The 22,338-nt window shown below is 35.3% G+C and overlaps 1 protein-coding gene across 1 annotated transcript in view; it reads right to left on the bottom strand.

The window, feature by feature from the left end:
- LOC125683814 (tumor protein p53-inducible protein 11-like) overlaps positions 1-14,445 on the bottom strand; it is a 102,115-nt gene extending 87,670 nt beyond the window's left edge. The window contains exon 1 of the mRNA XM_056142752.1: positions 14,390-14,445. The gene's annotated coding sequence lies outside the window, so the exon portion shown is untranslated. The remainder of the gene's footprint in view (positions 1-14,389) is intronic.
- Between the last annotated feature and the right edge of the window lie 7,893 nt (positions 14,446-22,338).

Genomic DNA, 22,338 nt, shown 5'->3' with positions numbered 1-22,338 from the left:
CGGAATATTAGACCGTCGGAGTACCAGCCCGTCGGACTATCGGACCATCAGAATACTGGGCTTGAACCTAAGTTACACCCATCCGTAATCCCACTTTTACTTTGAGAGCGGTAAAGTGAAGTGTGACAGGTTGGTCAGGTATTGAGGTGGTCAGGTTAATTACTAATAATAGCTGAATTAAATTCACAATAATCTAAATGTTTACACAGAATGGAACCCAAATAAATTTATGGAATTGAATTTCTTTTGGCTGCTCGGTGAATAGTCCGCAATGGTGAAATCGTTATATTGCCACCCCTGCTTCATTGCCCAAATTCATCTTTTGCCAAAAAATGGTGCAAGAAAATATTATCATGTAAAAGTGAAACGTTGGCTGGAACGTCAAGATTACAGTGAAACAGTTTGATCATTATTTTGTCCCTCATGCAGTTAAAAATAATAAATACAGGTCGAGCCTGATGTATTTTATTGAACCCATTTGTAATAAACGTATCAAACCAAAAACCGAGGCAATGAATAGAACATTGAATTGAGCGTTTATATTGATTGCAACAGTATCGATATTTCGTTGAATTGTTTCAGCCTTAAGGTAGCTATTGATAGTTAGCCCCAAAAAAACCGCTCATTGAATTTTTTTTCAATTTTATTTATCATAACATTTTGACTTTATCCTAAAACATATCAAAAATTCAACAAAAGTAATCAGGTTAATTTTCGAGGAAAGCGAGATTGAAATCCCCTCTTTTGCAGCCCCAAAAGGCAAGAAATGCCAAAATTGAGCAAATTAACAAAGAAGCCAATAAAAATTTTATTGACACCAGAAATATTGTTTGTCATATATAGTTATGTAAATTAAACACAAACAGACAAAAAATCAACATTGATCAGAAATTCAAAATGCATCTAAGGAAAACATTGGGATGATTCGACTTGGCAATTAGCCAAATTTACCCTAAATATGGCGTTTCTCAAATACTATCAGGCATACATTTTCTGACAACAACAAAATTCTGCTCATAAAATTTCTGATTTTATTTCATTTTTACAATAAGTCAAGTAGTATCTAAAATACTGAATAGAAAAAAATATACCAAATGAGGTTTTATCTGAAACTATGTCAGATTTTGTAACCCTACCCCCTCCCTTCTAGAAATGAATTTTAAGAGATACAGTCAGCAGAGATAAACTATTGACCTTAAATGATTAAGCATTCCCAAATTACCACATTGAGCATTCAAACTCACAATACTAGAAGTTTCTATGAGCCATTTAAGAATGATATATAGTGTGTGCTATTGCAGTTGACCTTTTTGCACTCACAATGATTGCCTAAATATTTAGTTATTTTTCATACAATTTCTTGTAATAACTGGACCAAATCTATTACCTATACATATTTTTTATAGAAATTTAAATCACTATACAGTATAATACACCAAATATGTTAAAATAACCATTTCATATTTCAATAAATAATTAATATCAATGGAAAGAGACCCATGGACTGCCCATGGATCACTACATATAAGTCCATCTGAGTCATCTTGCCCTCACAGATAAGTGTGTCTTTCATAAGTTTAAGATTTTTAATTGTAGTTTCACTATGAACCAAAAACTCACTATTGGATAACTGAGAATACATGTACATGTATATTGCATTAACTAACTGAAGTTTTCCCCAGGTGAAGGTCTATGTTCACTGTATGTATAAGGGGGGTGGGGGGGGTGTGAATTAGTTTCATTATGAAACTTTTCTAAAAATTTGATATACATTAATGTATCTATGATGTATGTTTCAACTAAATTCTGAATTACAAGGAAAATTCAAACACATTGATTGAAGTTATAAAATTGATATTCTATCATGTGCACATTTTTTACTAATATATCTAAGAAAGAATAATCAACATTGAAATTTCCTTTACATCTATGCAATATTATTGTTTTTCAAAAGGCATGTACATGTAATACACGAGTACATGTACTTGTTTTCCCTCAAATTCACAATTTAATTTAAAGTATGTTGTACAACATCCACTGCTCATCCAAGTCCCAAATTTTGCAGTATAGTTCTTTAATCTTCAGAACTTGATCAAACATTTTTAAATTTGTGGAGTTGTGGGGATCCAGGGGATATGTCATCATCACTGTAAATGGAGTACCTGTTCAAAATATAGATAAATATATTTAAATATAGCAAAAAAGATGAATATCTGATATACTCAGAATTGTCTTTACAAATGTTTATCAAAAGAAAATATAGTACCTCTCTTGCTGTTATACTTTTTGACTCGAAATCCACATCAACCTGCACTGGTCCTATCTAACCTCCCTCGGTCTTCAGGCTGATGCCTAGAAAAAAGATCATCATAATTGATATTTGCACAGTTAGGTCTATATTATGCCATTAATTAGACTGCGTCAGACAATGTGAATTTTAAAATTGTGTCGCAACACATATTCAGTGAAATTTTTTATACTGATGTTTCAAAATTATAAATTGCAATATGAGATGACATGTGTATATATGTTTTCATAAACTGCCATAGACTTATCATATATGTTTTATTTACAAAATGTGGGTCAAGAGAAGGGCATACGTGTAATATACATATCTTACTTATACATACAGTGCATACATTTGCCAATGAGAGGGCATATGCAGACTTGTGATTAATTTACATTATTTTTAAAAAGGTTTTTGCCAACCTACATGTTTGTGTGAAACACGAAACCTCAGGTTTGATATATTTCTTAGGTCACTGAAATTTCAAAGTAATAGTATATGTATACACACTATAGTCTTGGGAATTACAACACATGCCCCCCCCCCCCCCCCCTCCACTTTCTATCCGGTTCCCTCATATCCCTAGATAGTAGGTCTATACAGATATTTGTTTTTCATTACTTTTATACATGTAGTTCAAGGTATGTTATTTTCGTAACGATATTTTCTTAATAAAAGAGTTGTGAGAGCCCATGTTTACAAATGTGGTATACATTTACATGACATCCGTTCGTTTACAATCACATGCACAGGTGCGAGTTATATTTTAAGCACACATGGAATACATATCTACATACAAAATAATACATCTACTGTATGTCGTGTGTTTAAACTTACAGATGTTATTACAAATCGCGTTGTGAAATAGCAGAGGAAATGTGAGTTGAACTTTTGAATACAAATTTAAGGCATTTTTTTCACTCACCAAACGAAACTGATTTTGTTGTCCAAGTTGAATGCGGCCACCAACTTCCTCTTCTTGCAAGAAACTTTGTTTAGCCTCTCAATGACTGTATAAACAGTATTTAATCTCGCAGCATGCTGCACTCGGACATTACGATGTATCAACCAACAACTTTGTTTACGTAGCGCATCTATGTACATGGATTGGTGGTTGGTTTAACATTTAAATTAGCAAAAAGTTTCACACAGATGAAACATTTGATCTACCATTATTACAGATATTGACGTATACTTATGTGGTACGTGCATATTTTCTCTAGGCGAGTTAGTCACAGCAACAAAACACTTTCGGAACCCCTTTTTGTTTTTCGACTATTCTATGACGGAGTAAGGAATTCCGGAAAATGAATTCACGTGAAAATACACAATTTTTACTGATCACGTGGTTGCTATCCGTCGCTACCTTAAATCGCCCACAACAAATATTACTTGCATTAATGCCAATTGGCGAGTGGTGATTCTTGAATAATTATAAAATTTCAACAAAAATAGCAGGTCCACAGCTTCATTATATGCATTATAAGATATACACAAGTCATGCTCAAATCTGTTGATATTCACTTGTCTAGGGATGGATGGTGTCGCATAATTTACGTTCCAACTATTCATGTTCCAGCCAGAACATTAAAATCATAATTTGGGTTCCGGGTTTCACTGTAATTTTCGTTCCAGCCAAGGTTTCAGTATTCCTTCTACCTCGAACAATGGTGGCGCCCACCACTTATTTGACGTCGGGGAAATATCACTATAATTGTTCAGAAAATGAAAAGAGGAAAATAACGAAACATTCAAAGTCGTTCTTATGAATGACAAGGCAGTTTCTGAGATACTTAAAATATACACAGTTCTAAAGGTTTAGCACCTATTGTATTGACAACAAATTTTCTGTGGACTGGTATCCACTAAATATACTATGGTGTACAGGTAGAATACAAGGTTCCTAAGGTCTAGCTTCTAGTGTTTTGATAACAGTTCCCTGTGTATTTAGCTGTAGCTGGATACCTTAGACTAGATCTATCCCAGTTTCACACCTATTCCATAATTAGGATGATAGGTGTGAAACCTATGGAGCGCCAAATTAACATAAACTCAAATAATTGAAGATATCTTCAATTATTTGAAGATATCATCAATTCATTTGATGCGCGCAACAATTGAATTAAAGATCTCTTCAAATAATTAATGATATCTTCAATTCTGAATTATTGCACGCATTAATTGAATTGATGAGAGCATTAATTCTTCAGCTGATTTGATGCGCGCTTTAATTGAATTTATGATCTCTTCAAATGAATTAATGATATCAACAATTAAATTGTAGCGCGCACCAATTCAATTGAAGAGAGCAATAATTGATATAATGCGCGCATTAAATCAATTGATGAGAGCAATGATTGAATTGATGCGCGCATTAATTCATTTGATGAGAGCAATAATTGATTTAATGCGCGCATTAATTCAATTATTGCTCTCTTCAATTGAATTAATGATATCTTTAATTCATTTGAAGAGAGCAATAATTCTTTTAGAGAGAGCAACTATATAATTAAAGATGTCTTCAATTCAACATATCCACAATACGGGACTTTCGAGATACGGATCCACTCTGACTTTTATCGCGCGTTGAACGTAATTTGTAGGGCATGTTACTTCCGGATTACAATAACATCTAAGTAAACAAGCATGGAATACTTCAATTTGCTGTAAAATTCCTGCATTCAATTACTATTTTTGAAAGAATCGAATCACTATAACCATTCATAGGAAAATGCATTTGATTGAATTGTGTGAGTTGGCGAGGGAAGTAAATCTAAGGAGTATCTTTAGGATATTGGTAAAACTTCACGCCTTGCATCCAATGATACGCATCTAAATGACATTTTCCCTTCCATCTAATTTACACCCAGGTACTAAGCACCAATAGTGACTTGAATCGTCATCGTAGGACTGCGCATAGCTCTTTACGGACCGTCTGCTAGCGCAACACCATTTGCATCGTTGTAAACTTTGCCCTACAATTGGTTATTATCACGTGACGGTGGTGTATAAAAGTTAAATATAATCGGTCGTTCCGGCACATCCCGAAAGTTCCGTATTGAATTAATGATATCTTTAATTGAATTGTTGCTCTCTTTAAAAGAATTGATGCGCGCATTAATTCCTTATACAAAAGCATTGTAAATGATTTAAAGATATCTTCAATTGAATTAAAGAGATCATCAAATTATTTATACCGAGCTCTAAATTAATTATTGCGAGCAATATTTCTACTAAATTGATGCTCTCATCAAATGAATTGAAGAGAGCAATAATTGAATTAATGCGCGTATCAAATCTATTGTTGCTCTCATTAATTGAATTAATGCGCACATCAATTGAATTGAAGAGAGCAATAATTGAATTAATGCGCGCATTAAATCAATTATTGCTCTCATTAATTCAATTGATGCGCGCATTAATTCAATTGATGAGAGCAATAATTGAATTGAAGCGCACATTAATTCATTTGATGAGAGCAATAATTGATTTAATGCGCGCATTAATTCAATTAAAGAGAGCAATAATTGAATTGATGATATCTTCAAATAATTGAAGATATCTTCAATTATTTGAGTTTATGTTAATTTGGCGCTCCATAGAAACCCGTTTTGAAAACACTTCTGGTTGGCACTTCCTTTTTACATGGGGCTTAATTACTAGCATCGACTGATCGATTCATTGAACTGCATTGTTTTTATCTTAATCTATCTCATCACAATTGTACAATTTTACAAAAAACTTTGAGAAAAGTGATAGTAACAAGATCTGATCTCTTCATGTATGTCCATCCTCTAATATTCACTCCACTTTTCACATATTCACTCCACTTTTCACATTGTATACATCTTTTTTGTTTATACTCTGTAATTGAATATGCATTATGCTGATGAGCCGTAAGGCTTAAAAGCCAATAAACAATACAATACAACAAGATCTGATATGTGCGAGTCTTTTCAACGTTCTTCCAGCTGAAATAGCATAATGCCAACTTTCCCGATTTGTGCGGGATTTCCCGATTTGAAGCAGTTGAAAAAACAAATCCCGATAGGGATTGCAAAAATACACAGAAATCCCGATTTTCTATAAATATCTTCCATTTTACGACAACAAACCCCGATTTCCAACCGGAATTTGAAATCCCGCGTCATTTCTTTGTGGCTGTCCAATCAGAAAACGGGACAGTAGTCAGCCATTGCTGTTTACCTGTGTCACGTGGTATTAGGGTGGTGTAATTTACCTTGTCTACCTGTGGCGGGGTGTTTATTGCACAGTGAGGGGCATATTTTGATAGTAATTATTGATAGGGAAAACGGATTTCAAATTGACATATTCTTTACACGAACGTGAATGACAACGATGATAGTGTCACCACCAAACAATTAGACATTCCCGATTTCCGCCTTTCGCTGACAGCATTCAAAATATGCAATAGGTACGTCAAATATATATATTTTTAGCCGAGTTGCAACGAAGTTGAACTCGGCTATTGGTTTGGTGATGCGGGCGGGTGGTTGGGCGTCAACAATTGGTTTCCGGATGATAACTCGAAAACTTTACAATCTAATCAAATGAAACTTTGATATATTGTTGGGTACCAGGTAAGGAAGACCCCTATCGATTTTGGAGAAAAATGGTCAAAGGTCAAGGTCACAGTGACCGAAAATAGAATGAAAATTTCAGAAAAATTTGGTTTCCGGATGATAACTCACAAAGTTTAAATCCGAATCCAATGAAACTTTGATATATTGTTGGGTACCAGGTAAGGAAGACCCCTATTGATTTTGGAGAAAAAAGGTCAAAGGTCAAGGTCACAATGACAGAATATAGAATGAAAATTTCAGAAAAATTTGGTTTCCGGATGATAACTCAGAAAGTTTAAATCCGAATCAAATGAAACTTAAAGATATTGTTATATACCAGGTAAGGAAGACCCCTATTGATTTTTGGAGAAAATAGGTTAAATGTCAAGGTGACAGTGACCAAAAATAGTTTTAAAATTAAAAAAAAAATTGGGTTTCCAGAAACTCGAAATTTTTTAATTTGAATCAAATGAAACTTGGATATATTGTTGGATACCAGCAAAGCAAGACCCCTATTGATTTTGGAGAAAAAAGGTCAAAGGTCAAGGTCACAGTGACCGAAAATAGATTGAAAACTTCATTCAAATATGGTTTCTGGACAGTAACTGAAAAGTTTAAAACTGAAATTAGTTCTTCACAATTATAAATATGCCACATCATTCCTGACTTTACAATGTATCCTATGCAACTCGGCTCATGCACCACTGGGTGCATACATTGATTTTTTTTCAATTATAATAATATAGGCTATTCGAATCTATAGCGATGTATTATAAAATTATAGGGGGCGTTGTATACAATAGACTTTGTGATGCATAATTCATACAAGTCTACTGAATTTGACATTAGCAAGTAGCCTTAATTTACAAGTAAAAACATATATTTTGATGAATTTTTTTCTTCTAGTAATTATTTCAGATGTCATGGGTGCAAAGGTTTTGTTTGCAAACTTCGTTGCAGGGCAGAACACTCCTTTTCTGGTTGCAATGCAGATTGTTCCACCAGACTCTGCAAGCCCATGTTTACAGAATGCAAGATCGCCCTTGTAGTCATACCTAATTGCATACATTGCTTTTTAAAGTTAAATTTTGATATATAATCCAGTCATGTTATGGTGTGAAAGGATGCAACTTTATTATTACACTCAGCATCAGGTGTGAATGTCAGACTCCTGAATACCTATAATCTCCTTGACTACTAGTAATTACATCAGTGGATAGAAAACAGTTCTTTACCTTTTATCTTGGAAAAATATTGAGATCTGTAACCAACAGAATTAATAGAGATATTATGCAATACCGTTGAATGTCTGATGACTTCGACTTCTCATGATTTCTTGCAGTTAATCTTGGAAAAATATTGTGAGATCTGCAACCAACAGAATTAAAAGATATGCGATACCACCGAATGTCTGATGACTTCTCACGATTTCTTGCAGTATTCAATATGTGCGACCCTTCATTATTTTGACAAACACCTAAGAATTGCTTCAAAGTCCGATTGTGAAAATTCATCGGCAAACTTATTACTCATCCCCCTTAAAGTTCTCTGGATACTTGTAAATTTTGTGGTATTACTGATCCCCCTTAAAGTTCTCTGGATACTTGTAAATTTTGTGGTATGTCTTTTACCATCATCTTCATGCATGTTGTGAAACAGTATCACAAACAACTATAACACTGATCCCCCTGCAGAACTTAAATTGTGGCCTTACAGATGATGAACTTTACCTTATCCTCCTGGCCATGGCCAATTGCCAAACACATATTTGGACACATATGAGCTTGAGGTTTTTCAAATCAAAAACTTTAAGCGATGCTGCAGCCAAATATCCCCGCTACATGCGCCATCTGCCAGTCAGGGTTAATTAATCTGACACCAACCACTCACTCTCCTGCATGAAAGTATATGTGCTGTGACTATATTCGTGTGTCGTGCGTCGCCGTATGAGTGAAAAATTCTCGATAGAGACGTCAAACAAAACAAGAGGCCCAGGGGCCTCATAGGTCACCTGAGTATCATGTAACAATCTTCCAATGTTTGAATTAGGTTTGTGTTTAAATATAAGAATTTTACTTTTGGATGGAAGAAGCATTGAATAGCTATGTGGTCAGCCCCGCCTTTGCACCAGAACCCCTGACCCAGGGGCCATAAATTTCAGTTTTGAAAGAAGCATCCTTGATCATCATTATCATACTATTAGTTTGTCTACTTAATACCCAGCAGCAGAGGAGAAGATTTTCAAAGAAATAAAATGCATTTTCACTATATGATCAATAGGGCCCCACCCTAATACCAGAACCCCTGACCCAGGGGCCATGAATTTCACAATTTTGAAAGAGGCATCCTTGCTCATCATAACCATGCTATTGGTTTGACTACTTAATACCCAAGGACAGAGAAGAAGATTTTCAAAGAAATAATGCATTTTCACTATATGACTTATAGAGCCCCACCCTAGCACCAGAACCCCTGATCCAGGGGCCATGAATTTCACAATTTTTAACAAGAGGTACTGTGAGCAATGCTCACTAAGAATACCCCCCGCTTACCCCAATCTCCCAAAGGGTGTTGGTAATAGGTATAAACTACCTCTTTTCTGAGTGTTGCTACTTCGATGTCCAGTGTGCATGACCTTTGACCTTTTGACCCCAAAATCGATAGGGAACATCTTCATCCCATGGGTAGTCCATATGTATGATATGGTGACTGTAGGTGGAAAGGATAACGCTTTAGAGCCCGGAAACCATGTTGCTACTTCAATGTCCAGTGTGCGTGACCTTTGACCTTTTGACCCCAAAATCGATAGGGATCATCTTCATCCCATGGGTAGTCCATATATATGATATGGTGACTGTAGGTGGAAAGGATAACGCTTTAGAGCCCGGAAACCATACTGCTACTTCGATGTCCAGTGTGCTTGACCTTTGACCTTTTGACCCCAAAATCGATAGGGAACATCTTCATCCCATGGGTAGTCCATATATATGATATGGTGACGGTAGGTGAAAAGGATAATGCTTTAGAGCCCGGAAACCATTGCGTCTACAGACGGACAACCCGATTCCAGTATACCCCCCCACAACTTGTTGCGGGGGGTATAAAGAGGCATCCTTGCTCATCATTACCATGCTATTAGTTTGTCTACTTAATACCCAGAGACAGAGAAGAAGATTTTCAAAGAATTTCTACATTTTCACTATATGACCAATAGAGCCCCACCCTAACACAAGAACCCCTGCCCCAGGGGCCATGAATTTCACAATTTTGGTAGAAGGCTCAACGCTCATTATAATTATGCCCACAGTTTGGCTTCTTGATGTCCAGGAGTAAAGAAGAAGATTTTTTAAAATTACACTCATTTTGATGGTTTTTGCCCCACCACCCCTCAGGCCCCAGGGAGGCAGGGACCACGAATTTCATAATTTTTGTTCCCCTCCACCCACAGATGCTATATGCCAAAATTGGTTCAGGGGTTTCAGAGAAGAAGCTGAAAATGTTCAAATGTTAACGCACGACGAAGGACAAAAACAGATAGCAATAGGTCACCTGAATGAATTCAGGTGACCTAATAAAATCAATCAATCATTTGTTTTGGTGATTACAGACATGATTCCTAAGAAAAGAAAAAAAAGCTGAAGGGGGGTCTGGGGGTTCTTCCCCAGCAGGGTGTCAAGGGGCAGCGCCCCTGATCTGGGGGTCCAGGGGGCCTTGACCCCCGGCCGAAAATGGCTATTTTAACATTTGAAAGCCCCTCAGGAATGACCTCCAGAGACCCATATTAAAGTTGTGAAGGTTTAAAACCAACTATTCAGTATTGACTACCTTCTCCAGCTATTCCCATTTCCATACATTACGTAGGCCCTTATTGATAGTTTTTACAGCGCCACCTCGCTGCACAACGTGTGCAGACATTGTTTTAAAACGAGATCAGTTACTTAAACAAACTGTTGATTGGACAAACCGAATAGCGAGACGACGATTCAACCAATGAACAATCAGAAGACATATGTAACTTGAGGAAGCATTTTACAACAAGTAAAACCCTCATCAATGACGGAAAATTCCGGAATACTAACAAAAGCAGATTTTAAAATTTAGAGCGGAAATGAGAAATCCGGAAAGCGGAATACCGCTTTAAAGCGGAGAAAAATCATGTCTGTGATTAACATTGTTTCCTTACATCAATCAGAGACTTGCAGTTTGTTTAATTTAAAAAAATGTCATCATCAATTTCACTTATCACATTTATTACAAAGTCTTGTTTCTTGGGTTCATTTCACCTGCATCCACTTTTGATAGGTAATGGTGATTACAGGTTCGAAAAGATTAATTTAGAAAAGACCTATAGGGGAGAACAATTTTCTGTAAAAAGTCATTGTTATATTGAATTTCTTTTGTTATATACATGTATGTCTGTTTTGTCCTACATTTCCGGTTTTTGAAAGCACAGAAATATACGCATCTATGTTAAGGCTTCCCGGAGTTTGAAATGCGTTCAAAACATACATTGGATTGCGAGGTCGGTTTTTGGTTTTCACTTGTAATTTATATACTACATAAGTACAGACAATTTATATAAAAGGTTCTCTCAGCTATATATTAGCATATCTGTTATGATATCACATGACTTCGTTGATCACGTGACGTTCATTTATAATTGTTTGAAGTGTTTCACATAAATCGCTTCAGCGCAGCCCATTTAACAATTATTTTAAACTTTTTGTTTGATAAATGAACTCACCGTATCCTTGTGTACCCGAAATGTGCTTGGGAAAAATTGTAGCATTACTTGCGTACAAAATACACTTATTTCATGAAGAGTTCAACTTACGAACACACTTACCTACACATTTGATGGTAATCTGTATTCAAACAAAGCCATCAAACATTTAACCAAGCAAGATTCGGGTAGAGAACAAACTCCTCTTACGATTTCCGTAATAGATCTCAAATGAATCCTCATAAATTACCTGCGCTAGACTCTTTCATAAACACATCATAAAATTCTACCTCTTATCACTGGTATAAAACAGAGTACATTTCAAAAGTATATTTTCGAAAGCAGTGTAAACACGCTGAATTTCAATCAAGGGTAATTAAACAAACTATTTTAAAATATTCAGACATATAAGATATTAAAATACAATTCAGACACGTGAATTTTGCTATAGTGTTCTGACATCTTCTAGGCAGTTTGAAATAAGGTCTAAAGTTTTTGACACTCTCCCCGTCATAACAGCTCAAATTTGCAGTGACTTGACGTCATTTTTCATTATGATGTCATATATTGGTAGTTCAGAGAAGTAAAGGCATAAAGTGCACTGTGATATTCTATAAGGGAATCCTTAACCTACCCGCGTAACAAAGCTATGGAAAACTGCCGGTCATGCTGGCAAGACCAGCTTAATTTGGCCGTGACCAACATAAGTTGGTTAAATGTCGGACCGCATGACCGCTGTTGTTTGTACCACCCGCATCAAGAAAAACAGAAAATGCCACCGCGTAAACAGTCTTTATCCAGAGTTGTCGTTTCTTATGCATCGGTAATCCTCAGATAACTTCACTACGCAATGCTTTAGGCTTATACAATGTGTGAGGTGGAAGCCACTCGAGGATCTCCAAATGAAACTTTTGTCTGGTTCCCTGGCTCACTAACAACGACGCATAGTAGGGACAGGGAACCAGGCAAACTAAACCGCGCGAAAGTATGCCGTCGTGGCCGATCAAATTTCACCGGGATCAAAGTGAAGATGAGAGAGAGAGTGACAGTGAGAGTCAGAGAGCAGTATTAGATGAGAGACAGAGTGTTAGGGATGGAATAAGAGAATGGATGATGAAGAGAGTGAGTGTGAATCAGAGTGTGAGCAAGATTTTGATGAGAATGAAAGAATGGTGAGAGAGGTTGTGAGAGAATTAGAAATTGAGTTTGAAAACTAGTGTAAGACATGTTATAATAAACTTCTAAAACCTGTGATCTGTGTGTTACTTCAGTTTTATAAATTATGTTAATTTTAACTCTAAATATTCGGACAGGCTTAAATCTGTTCGGACAGGCAAAGTTGTTAAACATGTCTGTCTGAATGACAGGCTTCTGAAAAAAAAATTTCCACAGCTCTGGACATATAAATCAGGCTTTAACAATAGGCCTTTATTTTATTGTATAACCCAATGAAAAACGACAAACTCATGTAGAATGTTCGTAAACATTTCATATTTCAATAGTTTTAAAGGATAACCGTGTGCCCCGAACCAAAATCATGACCTGAACAAAACTTACACGGGCCGGAATGTAAATTATAGCCCAGAATGAAAATCATACACGATTAGTACATTTACACATGATATATTTAATATACATACAAATTGCATTTAAAATACAATTTACAGTATAGCATTTCCAGATAACAGTGGTTTGGCTTCATTAATAATATGGAGGATTGGATAAGTACTTCACGTACGGAATAATAACTAAAGTAGTACCGCCGTGTATCCTAATGCAAAGCAGGAAAATTTGGTCATACTATTTGATGGGGAGAAAATGATAATAATTACAATAATCCCTGCATTGCAACAGATGCAAGACAGTATACAATACATTAAAACTGTTTGTAATTTACATACATATATTGCATTACAGTAATAGTAGATATACATTAGTATTCCTCGCCCTCTCTTTTTATAGATAATTAAATTCGATATGTACATTTAAATGACTCGTCTAGCTAGTTCACAGACAGCAGAAAGCATTTCAATATTTTCACATTTATGAACCCATTATTGTTTTCATCAACCAATTTAGCAAAGTTACAGCAGTGTTTTTGTATAATATTCTGACATCATATCCTCTCTGCATACAATATAAATAGAGGTGTTGAATAACGACAAAATATTATGACATTTTTCCACCATGGAGCTCTTAACTTGTATATTTTGATGAACTGTTGCAGACAGCGTGAATGCACCAAGAAAACTTTCCTGTACTACACTAAAGTTTTCTCGGTGCATACAGACTGTACATTGAGATTTATCTTTATATGACTGTAGGGGTACAGAAATTTAGCTGAACATCTCATCTTATCCTTACCCACTCCCTAGGGGTTATCAACAAAAAATGGACTAATCATCTTCTTTTACTCTGTTTATAAATTCACGTAAAAATAAAGGACTTTGACAACTTTTATAAAACAAAAACACTTGAACATGATTTTCTACTAGCAAATAAAATTGCCTGGCCATCCTACAAGATGTATACGTGCACTTCACTACTACATGCATTGAAGTGTTAAATTAAAAGCAGACAGGTCACCGACTTTATGGATATACATCAACACGGATCAGCTATAGGTATAGTACTGAAGAAATTATAAATGCAGGATACGGATATTATCTAGACTGACAGATATAAAACTCAATATTGAAAAAATATATTTTATATGAATTCAGTTTAGTTTTAAAACCCACAGTTGTCATCAGTACAAGTAAAAGTTTGAACCTTATAAATTCAACCAAAACCTACCGTGTACTGCCTCTCTCTGTGCAGTCTCCCAGCCGGAGAATATTTTGGCGCCAATTATTTCATTATGTGTAGAATACCGATCCCGAACCTTGGTTCTGAACCATATGGGGGTGGGGGAGGGGCACTACCTATGTGTATATAGTGATAGTAACATGCCGATACACTGGATAATATTTTTGAGTTTTAACTGTGGCATTCTACATTATCTAAAACTAACTAAATAGGGTCGGTATGAAAAAAAAGAAAAGATAAATGAACTAAATTATTTATGAGTGATATAACACATTTGTAAAAACGGTTTAGAACTATGTGCAGTTTGTTTATTTCATGAGATGAAAACACTCCTAAGTTAGATATTTTGTCAAAATATACGCTAAATTCCCAAGGCACTGAGAGAGAGAAAAAATACAGCACGGAAGTCCTGCCCATCGGCACCTGTGCAGTATTATCTTAAAACTTAGTTCATGAATGCAGTGATCACAGAGAAATACTCGCCAACAGCTGAGCAGATAAAACGTGTATTAACAGGTGTGCAAACACGCAATATCCTCTAATTCCATACCATTACTTACAGATTACTAACAGATTTTGCTACCATTGTAAGACCAGTGTCGAAGATGAAAAACATTTTTACTTGATTGTCCTTTATAAATACAAACATATATAAGAAAATGGTATCAAAAAATAACATGATTATCCTGTGTCTTGTTTATTGAATCATCTAGAAAAGAAATTTGCTCATATATCAGAGACTCTTTATATATATGTATGTATGTATCTTATACTACATGGCTAACAACACATGCATGTGCTTTTATTGTGCCAATAAAGAATTGAATTGAATTGAACTTACATTGAAAATAGAAAGGCCCATATGTTTATCAGAGTTAGTTCCTTAATGATACCAAGAGCTAGAATATACCAGAAGATGTACTTGTAAGTATTAGATAACTCTCTGTGCGGAGGATTTGTTTTTATTTTTCCCATATGATTGATATGACATGATAGCCAAATGGGAGAAAGGAAATTCTCTCGGTCAAGATATAGGGCACACGGTGGGTGTGACTGGTCGAGAGGGGATGCTTACTCCTCCTGGGCACCTGATCCCACCTCTGGTATATCCAGGGACCCGTGTTTGTTCCCCTCCTAATTTTGTTTGTTATCTTCATCTCTTCTGATCTAAGAGGGAAAAAAATATCTGAGTCCATGTCGCATGTGGCACGACGAGATCACCATAGAAGACATGATAGTGTTCAAGGACATTGCTAATTTGATGACGACGCTATCATTTTGGTGTAGACTTATACAAGCAATACAAGCTGTAACTGACGGTATTTTTTCAACTATCCAACTAAGCACTAAATAACACCTATCGGTATAACTAATATAATCCCCAAGATCTGAAGAAAAATTCAGCAAAATAAACAAGGGAATATTGTTTGAGAGCATATACAATGAACGTTTATAATATAAAGATATTATATATATATTTATATAAATATATAAGATATAAAATCTTGGATGAACGTCAACCTGCTGAAATTAAACGAAGAAAAAACTGAATTTATAGTGTTTACTTCGAAACATTCAAACGTTTCACCATCTTTTCAACTGTCTAATGGAAATACCATTATTTCCAACTCGGACTGTGTTCGAAATCTTGTTTTCTTCGACAGTGTACTTTCTTTTAAAAATCATATTAGTTTCATCTCTCGTTCTTGTTATTATCATCTACGAAATATTGCACGGATTTGTTCTTCCATCAATGGTCATGACGCCTGCAAGACACTTGTATGCTCTCCTGTGTTATCACGCTTAATAGACTATGGAAATGTATTATTTAATTAAAGGGCTACCCCAAACAGATCTGAGCAGGCTACAGACAATCCAAAACTCAGCAGCTCGACTTGTTGCCCGGGTCAGGAAGCATGACCATATATATCACCGGTACTTGTGTCCTTGCACTGGCTTCCAGTTGATTCCCGTGTTGAATACAAGATTTTACTACACACATACATATGGAGCGCCAAATTAACATAAACTCAAATAATTGAAGATATCTTCAATTATTTGAAGATATCATCAATTCAATTATTGCTCTCTTTAATTGAATTAATGCGGGCATTAAATCAATTATTCCTCTCATCAAATGAATTAATGCGCGCTTCAATTCAATTATTGCTCTCATCAATTGAATTAATGCGCGCATCAATTGAATTGATGAGAGCAATAATTGATTTAATGCGCGCATTAATTCAATTATTGCTCTCTTCTATTCAATTGATGCGCGCATTAATTCAATTAATGAGAGCAATAATAGATTTGATGCGCGCATTAATTCAATTATTGCTCTCTTCAATTCATTTGATGAGAGCATCAATTTAGTAGAAATATTGCTCGCAATAATTAATTTAGAGCTCGGTATAAATAATTTGATGATCTCTTTAATTCAATTGAAGATATCTTTAAATCATTTACAATGCTTTTGTATAAGGAATCAATGCGCGCATCAATTCTTTTAAAGAGAGCAACAATTCAATTAAAGAGATCATTAATTCAATCGTGGATATGTTGAATTGAAGATATCTTTAATTATATAGTTGCTCTATTATTGCTCTCATCAATTGATTTAATGCGCGCATTATATCAATTATTGCTCTCTACAATTGATTTGTAGCGCGCATCAATTCAGTTGTTGATATCATTAATTCATTTGAAGAGATCATTAATTCAATTGAAGCGCGCATCAACTCAGCTGAAGAATTAATGCTATCATCAATTCAATTAATGCGCACAATAATTCAGAATTGAAGATATCATTATTTATTTGAAGAGATCTTTAATTCAATTGTTGCGCGCATCAAATGAATTGATGATATCTTCAAATAATTGAAGTTATCTTCAATTATTTGAGTTTATGTTAATTTGGCGCTCCATACATACAAGGCGCTATTAAACGGATTGGCACCGGCCTATATCAGCGACCTCATCACTGTGTACGAACCAAAACGATCTCTGCGTTCATGCAATTCACGATTGCTAGAAAAAAAAACCGTTCGTACAAAGACCTATGGAGATCGAAGGTTTGATGTAACAGTTGCCACACTATGGAACAGTTTACCGATAGATATCCGTTCGTGTGGTACTGTCAAAAGTTTTAGGACAAACCTCAAAACATATCTTTAAAATAGGAAATCTTATAACCATATTTTGTAATATATTCTTTTTTAAAGTAAAGGCTGGTTTGTCGCATGGACTCGTAATGTTTAAATTGTTTTATTTTATTTGGATGTTATATTTTGTGTTCTGGTTAATCTTATCATGTTTTACATTTTACATCGTTAAAGCGCTTAGAGTAATTACAAATTATATAATGCGCTATATAAAAATGCCGCACATTATTATTATTATTAACGTTTCGTATAAACCGCCATTGCGTTGTATACAAGGACATGGGAACGAGGATTGCCGAATATAATCGGGTTGCTGAGGTCGAGGTTATATACAAAGACGGAAATTGACGTGAGTAACTACACGTGTCGTTTGTTTTAAAATATTACATCGTTTCATGAATGACAAGAAGTGTAAGAAAGTAATAAATACGCAAATGTGTTACTCAAATAAAATTTTGATTGTGAATTTTCTATAAAATCGGCATGATTGTTTACAAATCTGACACGTGCTCAGTGTCTCTCTTTCGCTTTTTTCCGAACTGGTGACCTCTGAGGTCAATGCACATCGGAGATTACGAACAGGAATTACTGACAGGATGACAATGATTCATGAATCGACATTTTCTGCTGATTTGACGGGTTTATCGCCTCATATTCACTCTGATTTTATTAAGTTATATGTATTCAATCACAAATATATTTAAATATTTGTTTTTTATTTTTTCAATTTATTTGCCGTCAGTTACAGCTTGTATTGCTTTAAGGCCACTCATCCAACAATTTCAAGTTACACCAACACCCAACTAAGAGGTAACGCTTCAGGCCGTGGTTGCGTTGCGGTTTCATTCAAATGGCAGTTTCCGGGCAAGTTCATGGATGGAGATGTACGCAATATTTTCAGACCAAGTGTCTGCACAATTGATAAATGACATGATTTGCTGTCTTCTTGATATGGTCAATGCACATATTGTCGTGCCTATTGAGTCAAATGATTGGTCCATAATTAATAGATTTAGCTCAAATGCCTATATGCCCAATACTATTGGGTATAATGATAGGGTGCAAATTAGAATCAAATCCCCAAACGTTGATGAATAAAATGAACATCTTTATATTATCGCTAAAATCATCATTCAATAAATCTTATTGTCCAAGTGATGTGTGATGCAAATTTGAATCCTGTATCAATGGCTATTAAAGTGTAAAGACCAACCTTTTCAAGCTTACTCATTTATTTCACTTAACATAAACTTCAGAAAAAATTATCTGGTGTATCCGGGAGTCCATGTTTACCCAACTCTCTATTTTGAATTGCTTATAGGAGTTGCGAGATTGATCATTGTTCGTTATCTTCACCTTTCATTTAACAATATTAGTGTATAATGTTTAGTGCAATAAACTAAAGTATCTTGTTTAATGACTCTCTCAAGAATATTTCACTCATATGGAGATGCCACCATTGCCGGTGAAGGGCTACAAAATTTAGGCCTATGCTCGGCTCTTATGGCCTTTGAGCAGGGAGGGATCTTTATCGTGCCACACCTGCTGTAAGACGGTACCACGGTTTTTTGTGGTCTCGTATAAAGGACCGCCCCATTTAGTCGCCTCTTACGACAGCAAGGGGTACTAAGAACCTATTCGAAAGGGATGCCCTCGGGATAATTCAATTGATGAGAGTACGTGTCAAACATACCTTTCGTTTCCAAGCTTTTATATAACGTATAGTAGCTAATCGCTCAGAAGATCATCTCGTAAAGAGCGATCTACCTGAGAATACGACCGTAAGCACCATGTATAGGTGAAAATTACCCACTGCTGGTGACGTCTTCACAAAACAATATACAAACAACCCCAGACTTGTCACAGGTACCTCACATAAACCAGGATCACAATATCGTTGATGCCCTGTTTTATTTCAGAGAACTCTTTCACTTCATGATGTTTACGCTCTGAAACAATCACATATCTTCGTTTATAATCGACTCAATATCAGTGGGCGAAATGATCTACCAAGAAATAATCATTTAGATGTAGATCAGCCTATCTATAGAAGTTTTATTGAAAACTTAGCCTGATGTTTTATTCGTGTGAAAGTGGGTCAACATGAAATATGTTGACAGATGAGTATTCCTAGGATTTCAAAATTAGTACGGGGTGTGCTATATAACGATCTAGTTTGCCAATACAACCTATCTTTAAGTCAAATGCTGTCTGACGTGTTTCATACCGATTGTTAGGCTGTTCTTGACACATTGATTTTGACTACGGATTACTCCGTTTACCTGATCAAGATATAGGGCACATGGCGGGTGTAACCGGTCGACGCATACTCCTCCTATGCACTGATCCCAACTCTGGTATATTCAGGGGTTCGTGTTTACTCAATTCTCTATTTTGTATTGCTTAGAGGAGTTAAGAGATTGATCACTGTACGTTATATTCACCTTTCATGCATTCAGTTTTTTTCTCAATAGGCCTAGTTGTTTAAGTGCTAAGAGTACTGTTCAACACATTTTTATTGAGATATTGTTGGAATATAGTGTGTCATACATTGTTTCTATTATATAATGAAAATGCGCTGACCCAGTAAACAAAAATTAAATGAAAATGTGCTTGCAGTAGTGCCTGGTAAATTCGTGAGTTCATTTGCATGAAATTTTATCAGATCTGAGTTCATTTGTATGAAATCTGAACAACGATATTTTATCAAAACTAGGTGAAAATGTTACATTTAAGGACACTTGGTATAAACAAAATAAAAATGGATGCACTTTTGATTTATATTTTTTCGACCAGTTTGGCTGTAATAAGTACAAAATGCAATTCCTAAAACATGAAGGACTTGTACATTTTCTACTATCTACGAAGTTTAAATATATTACCCCTTCCTATACTATGTAAATTTCCCCCACAGTTTTGAACTTGCGAAACATAATGGTCATAAATTACATTCCATACGATAAATTGCATTCATTTTATAAATAAAACAAAAAAAATTATTATTTTCATAACGAACAGTGATCAATTTCATAAAGCCCATAAAGAATACAGAATCAAGAGTAGGACAAACAAGGTCCCCTGGACACATCAGAGGTGGGATCAGGTACCTAGGAGGAGTAAGCATCCCCTATTGACCGGTCACACCAACATAAACACCATATACATAGGACTCACGGCGGGTGTGACCGGTCAACAGGGGATGCTTACTCCTCCTAGGTACCTGATTCCACCTCTGGTATGTCCAAGGGTCCGTGTTTTCCCAACTCTTTATTTTGTATTCCTTATAGGAGTTATGAGATTGATCACTGTTCATTACATTCACCTTTCATGCAGGTAATAATGAAATGTTACTTCACAAATATGAGATGTTGACTGTGGATAAGCTGATGTCATTCCGATTGTCATAAAGTTGAGTAGTCAGTTTACCGTTGACAATAATGTTAAATAAGATATCCAAATATGTAGTAGATATGGAAGATTACGATTTCTTTTCTTTCGAGTTCACTGGGATTTATCGAATCAACATATGAATGAAAATAGATCAAACGTCGTCGAGATATCTAAGTGCTAAGATTTTTCTCTTCTTATGTAGAAGCTTTTGAATAAATTCTGACTTATAAGAATATCAAAACAAGTCGGCTAATAAAGGAGAAGAATTCGTGCCCATGGGAATATCCCAACAGTCTGTTGGAAGACTTCATCTCCAAGGATCACAGGGATATTGTCAATTAGGAACTCCAGCATCTTTTTATATCAATCTTGGAGTACTTGTGCGTATAATCAGAGTGGTGTTTAGGAAAGTAATTTTTATATCAATATTTCCGTGTTCCATTTTTATTGAAGAAAATTAAAGAGCCTAACATTTAATTTAAAGCCAGGATTGGTCGTGTAAAGTATTGAAAATTCATACGTTTTAATGCTGTTGATTTGGGAAAAGGTTTGTGTTTTTAAATTTACTAAAAGTTCTTTGGAAATTTTAGAATCCACGTTTTATTTACACCACTTCTCGCATCATGTTTTGTTACAATGCGTCTGAAGTTTCTCCTTCAAAGCAGTTGATATTTCTGTAATGAGGAGCAAAGATAGGGGCTTTGGAGAACATTTACTTGATCCAGCAATGTACTTGTATATCTATGTGTAAGGGGTTTCGTGAAGTTTAGGAATCCGGTAACTCATATTTATTTGTTTCATTGACTGGGATATTAAATGTGTTTTAAACTGAAGAATTTCGTCTGTTGTTGGGGAACTTTGAATACAAGTTGGATCACCAACTGTGGAATTAAAGCCAAGTTTAAAATAAAATTGTAATAATGAACATTGCACACACAATGTTGCCAATAAAATGGCCGAAATATTGTCAAATTATGAAATCATAATCAACCAATCAATCCTCATTTAACTTATCTAATTCTTTCATCATTTCTGGTTAATTCAACACAAAAGGATAGATGGTACATACCTTTCTTTTGATTTATCAAGTGATTTATCTAGCAAGTGATTTTAATATTCCTCTAATACTTTTTATCCATTCTGACAAGGTAGGAAATACAAGGCGTAGACTTGAATTTGAAATATGATGGAATACAAAACTGATTTTTTTATTATGAAGAATGTTGCTTGTGTTGACGGCATGTATTTCTTTTTTAGTAAATTTAAACTTCGTAAACTGACGGCCTGATTCGGAAGTATCACCCGTAACCTGAGTCTGTGATGGGCAACATCAATAATCACATAATTCAGTCTGTATTCTGGTGTTGAAAAATTCAAGTATGGGCT

The sequence above is a fragment of the Ostrea edulis genome, chromosome 6 (genome assembly GCF_947568905.1).
Source record: "Ostrea edulis chromosome 6, xbOstEdul1.1, whole genome shotgun sequence".
Taxonomy (NCBI): domain Eukaryota; kingdom Metazoa; phylum Mollusca; class Bivalvia; order Ostreida; family Ostreidae; genus Ostrea; species Ostrea edulis.
This window is presented reverse-complemented; position numbering and strand designations above follow the sequence as displayed.